Source organism: Morus notabilis, unplaced genomic scaffold, assembly GCF_000414095.1.
Source record: "Morus notabilis unplaced genomic scaffold, ASM41409v2 Scaffold115, whole genome shotgun sequence".
Classification (NCBI taxonomy): Eukaryota; Viridiplantae; Streptophyta; class Magnoliopsida; order Rosales; family Moraceae; genus Morus; species Morus notabilis.
This window is the reverse complement of record NW_010361020.1, coordinates 275789-281788: the sequence shown is the minus strand read 5'-3', so window position 1 is coordinate 281788 and position 6000 is coordinate 275789.

Here is a 6000-nt window from a genome sequence, read left to right as displayed (position 1 = left end):
TTATTTAATTAATAAAAGAGTTTATCCATCATTTTATGTGCATATATTTATGAATATTTTATGAATATCAAATGAAAATTCTGTTATTATTTATGTAACCTTAAACATAGTATATAAGTGTTATATTCGAGAGGATAGTGTTTAAGGATAATAATAAAAAACATTGTTCATAATTAATTTCATTAAAGTTTGGAATCTTTAATTAAAACATTATTAATACATGTCATTCCCATTTAGAATGGAACGGTGCTATCCGCACTGTTAATATAGTGAGATATTAAATAAGTGTATTTCGCATAATGAGATTGTGTGGAACATGGACACAGACACAATATGAGTTTCTAATAATTTTTGTTAAGCCTAAAAATTCTAATTAGGAAATATCACCTTATCAGAGACATTGTGGATAGAGGCGATGTAGCGGTTCTGAAGATCGCGTCAGAGAACAACCTTGCTGACCCATTCACCAAGACATTGCCATTGAATGTATTTGATTGGCACTTAGATGGATTTGGAATTAGAGACATGACACACCTGTTTTAGGACAAGTGGTAGATTGTTAGGAATAATGTCTCAGAAGCATAAGATGTAATAGGATATTTGTTATTTAATTAATAAAAGAGTTTATCCATCATTTTATGTGCATATATTTATGAATATTTTATGAATATCAAATGAAAATTCTGTTATTATTTATGTAACCTTAAACATAGTATATAAGTGTTATATTCGAGAGGATAGTGTTTAAGGATAATAATAAAAAACATTGTTCATAATTAATTTCATTAAAGTTTGGAATCTTTAATTAAAACATTATTAATACATGTCATTCCCATTTAGAATGGAACGGTGCTATCCGCACTGTTAATATAGTGAGATATTAAATAAGTGTATTTCGCATAATGAGATTGTGTGGAACATGGACACAGACACAATATGAGTTTCTAATAATTTTTGTTAAGCCTAAAAATTCTAATTGAGTCTACCGGCGATCATATATAGAATGATCTTAATCCTGAGTTCTTAACAAACTCTTATTTATGGATTTATGTCTTTTGATTTACTCGGTACGGATTCTGAGACCCTGAATCCTATTCCTTGTATTTTGGAGACATGATGAAATAGGTAGTCGGGAATGTTATTATACGAGATGGAATCCATTCCTTCTTGAGAAAGAAGTAGATAAATAATTCTCTTGAGTGTTGATTTGATACTTGGATTAGTAAGAGCGCTTTGGTTCATGAATGTGTTTTATGAATCACTATCCATTAGAGAATCAATGGTACTCAATGATGCAGATATAATTAGAGAGGTTAACGGATTCTACTTGACTCTAATTATGAATTATTTATGGAGGATTGATCTATATGCAATGACTATATCAAATGGACACTTCACAGTTTATAAGTAATTAATGTCTATAATTTCGAAAGTTTAATTCCAAGTTTATAGTGGAGTAACTATTGAAATTAATAGAATTAATTAATTAATTAAAGTGTTTAATTAATTATTAATTTTATTAGAGCTCGGGATTATAGGTGCATAAGTCCCTGCGTCGTCCTTGTAATTCTACCAGACACAAAGGACAAAATGGGAATTTTAAAATTATGGAATTCTAAAATTAAATACTCAAAAATTAATTAATTGAGAATTAATTATTATTTAAATAATGTGATTATTTAAATTTGAATTTGAATTGTGAACATAATGTAAATTTATCCTTTTAAACTTATTTGATAAGTTGTTCAATTTAGAATTCAAATTAATTTAAGTTTGATTTAAATTCGAATTTGAATTTGAATTAATATTGGACTATATGATAAAGGATGATTTCTCTTCCTTCCCTATCTGGATTTGGCGCCACATACAAGGGAGAAAAACCCTAGGGTGGCCGGCCACATTAGAGATAAGGTGTAGGAGATTTTTTGTTCCAAATTCAAATAGGAGATAGAGATTTAATTCCTTTTTTGAAGTTTGACTTCTACTCTTTAAATATGAGAATGATAGAAAATTGTGAACACAACTTTTGAAACATTTTTCTGCCCTAATAGAGAGGTGGCCGAATTTCTCAAAAGAAAAAGAAAAGGAAAATTTTTTCTCCCAAAAATTCCACATCGTGCATGCGTTGGTGTTTGTGGAAAAATTTGAGTGTTTATTCAAACCTATTTTGTCTCACGTGTGCCCACACACACGTCTACATGGAATCAAGTAATTGACGTGGAAGACTTTAGTTTTCTAAACACAAAGATTGGAGCAAGGACTGTTCGTGGTCAAATAACTCAAGTTATCATCTGAGTCGGCCTCTATGTATTTTTCCTAATTGAGTTCTTGACATATAAATTAATGTGATTAATTTATTCATGCATAAATTAATATAATCTATAGAGTATCTCAAAAGTTTTATGAAATTTTTGTTATACACAATCCGCCTCCTCGCCACACTTCCGCATCCGAATTCGATTCAGTTACCAACACTTGATACAAATGAGTGTGTGGCACCTGTATCAAACAACATGTGGGCAAAAGAATGAGAGATTAGAATCATACCCTCAACCACCGCGTTGCTGGTCTGACCTCCCGAACTGCCTCCTGCCAGGGCATAAGCTTGCCCCTGTACTTTCCCTTTCCCTCTATCACCAATATTAGGCCGTTACGTCGCTGGTCTATACTGTTGCGGTGGAGGTGGTTGTACCGGTCTCGGCGCTTAGGGCCGAAATTGTGTATACTGAGGTGGTTGATAAGTTGACACAGGGGGGTACGGCATCTGCTGTGGCTGATAGGGTGGCATATACTGTGGTGGCCCCTCTTGACTGTATGAAGCGTCACTTTAGGCTTGTTGAGCCGGTGGCCGATTAGGACAATTCCTCCTAATATGACCCACTTGCCCACAATGGTGACACTTGGGCCCGTATGGAGCACTTCTGTCATTTCCTAACAAACTACAGCCACCGCTAATCACTCCCCTACCCGGCTGTCCCTAGTTGCGGTTCATTCTACCACTCCGCTGTGGCCTGCCAGAAGCAGATGGTGCGCCAGAAGCTGAAACGCGTCCAACTAGTTCTTTACTTTGGTGATAGGCTATGCTATCCTGCTCCACCCTAGTAGCAGCAGCCACCAAATCCCAGAAATTTCGGATTCTTAAAGCCACCAATGGTCTCCTCACAGAGTTCTTGAGGCCCTTCTCAAACTTGAGACATCTAAGGTGTTCAGATTCCACCAAAGATGGCGCAAACCGGGATAGGTCATTAAACTTGGCCTCATACTCCCTCACAGACATGTCACCTTGCAGCAGAGACATAAATTCCAGAGCTTTTTCATCCCTATAACTCTGAGGGAAGTACTGCTCATTGAACAATGTCTCAAATTGCTCTCAGGTCAATCTTGTAACATCTATTCTTCTCTTGACCTGTTTCCACCAAGTATTTGCTAAGCCCTCCATCTTGTATACCGCAAATTCCACCCAGTATTCATCTGGGACTCCCATAGTACTCAAGTGCTTGACTATGGAGTCAAACCAGAACTCTGCTTCCTGGGGTCCTCCCTCACTATTAAACGAGGGGATAGGCGCACGCCTAAATTCTCAGAAGTAACCTTGCTTCATATCCTCAACCGGCCGCTCGTTTTGAGCTCTAGTGGCCATGCCTTGAAAGGCAGCATACATGACATCTAGAAATCTCTGATTTTGTTGTGCCGGTTGATTAGCTGGTCTACGGCGAGGCGCCATTTCCTTTAACTGAAATAAAACTAGACCGTTCAGTGGATTACAGATGTCACACATGTATGTACAATCCTGGAATTTCTTAACCTAAGGCTTTGATACCACTCCCCCCACCCCCAAACGGGGTGGGTGACGTGGAGCTCAATTAGGGGTTAGTAAAGCAAATTCCCAATGAGCCCCACTTAACTCCATTAAAATATGATATAAATTTCTAAATCCCGAGCCTCTGACAACACACAGGGCTCCACCCACATGATATATGGCATTGTACATACATGAACATGTAAATAATCAATTACAACAGACATCAACCACAGTCTAGTAAATCTAAATATTACATGAGTTTACAGAATTCTCGATTCCTTACACTTTTATGTTAGAGGATGAACACAATCCTCATTTGATCGGTCTGTAGCACAACTCAGCTACTCCGTAGTAAATATCCAGCTACTGTGCACCGCTCCTAGAATCTCCTGAGAGGGGTTTAATACATTTAAAACATAAAACGTGAGCGAAAGGCCCAATAGGATATAATTTGAAATGACTGTATAAATAAATGAATAATAAATGAGCAACGAATAAATAAGTAAATAAACTAAGACATTCAGTTCCAACAGACAGCCGGAACCTTACATCCTTTTTCTCAAAGAAAATATGACTGAAAATAACCGTATTACAGGCATCAGCAAGTAATTAGTACAAATTACTCACCTACCAAGTGCTTCGCCTACCTGGACCGAGTTTCGGGTTCTGCCCCCGAGGATGCACTCTCCGCATCCTATTTAGGCTTATAGCAATATATTCTTACCGGTTCACAAGATCTCTTATCTTAAGAAATCATTCATTTAACATTATGAAATCGATAATATGACCCCACAAACTACTAAAGTCGCGGGCCCCATGACTGGACAAGCCATGAGGTTCCATGAACTAAACAAGCCATGATTTTTAAATTCTTTTTCTTTCGCAAACAATCCCCTTTCTTTAAAACATTTGCCTTGGCCAAAATCCTTTTTTCAAAATAGGCTCACAAGGAAGGGGATAGAAATCCTACCTCGCACTACCAAACCTGGGACTAGCGTTGCCCTTTTTTCCGGCTTCCGCTTCCACAAGCCCCTTCAGTCTAAATTGTCAGCTAACACTGATACAAACAACACTTTAAGATCAATTCTCATTCCTAAAACAATCCAATCTCAATTACCAACCAAGACTTTCCTATTAGTGTGCCCTAATCCATTTTCATATTTCAAATTATCATTCCAAGGGTTTCAATCTCAAATCAAGGATTAAATATGCCAATCCATTTATCTCAAGTCTCCAAATGAAGCTAATTTGGGTTTTCCCCGAAAACAGAGGTCAAAACAACAATTTCATGCCAAACAGGGTCAAACCCCGTGTCAACCAGTCGACCGGTGATAGAACAGTGCATCACCACCGGTCGACTGGTGGTGTGCAATCCGGTCGACCGCACTGGTTGATCGGTGGCCTTAGTGTAGTTCGGTCAACCGCATCGGTCGACCGGTGAAGAACTCCAATGCGAGAAAACTCACGGAAATCAGTTCAAAAACCTGCAAATCTAGTCCCAAATCAAAATATTTCAAGGGACAACCACTAGATCTGGGTTCTAGGTCCTAAAACAAGTCTAAAGAACCCAATGTCTCCAATTTCTACCCTAGTTTTACTCAAAAACCATCAAAATCTATTTCGAACCAAAAATGAGTTTTAAATCCAAAAACTTAGGATTTCAAGAGAGGTTTTTCAGAAATCTTACCTTGAATCCTTCCCTTGATGTTGAAACTTCTTGAATCTTTCCTTTGGTTAAAAATCCAGTTGCTTTGAAGCAAAAACGGGAGAGAAGGAGAAAGAGTGTGAGAGAACGAGAGAGTGAGAGAGAGAGTGAGAGAGAGGGGTGCATGGGAAGGAAGGAAAAGAAGAAAAAGAAAGAAAAGGAAGAAAAGAAAAAGAAAAATAAAATAAAATAGATAGGTACCAACGTTTAAAGGAAACAGTCCAGAAATGCGCTCATACACACTTCTGGGTTAAAATAAAATTACTGAAAGTATTTAAATGCCTTAGAATTATCTAAATTACACGTCAGAAATATTTATTAATCAAAACCAATTAATAAATCCGGATTAGGCACACTAATAATTCTTAATTATCTCAATTAATCTCAATTAATTCGTTAGGGTGTTACAACTTCATATAGAGATACATGTTTTTTCATAGATGTAATTCTATTGTGAACATGACATGCAGTAAGTAAAACTTCCCCTCATAAA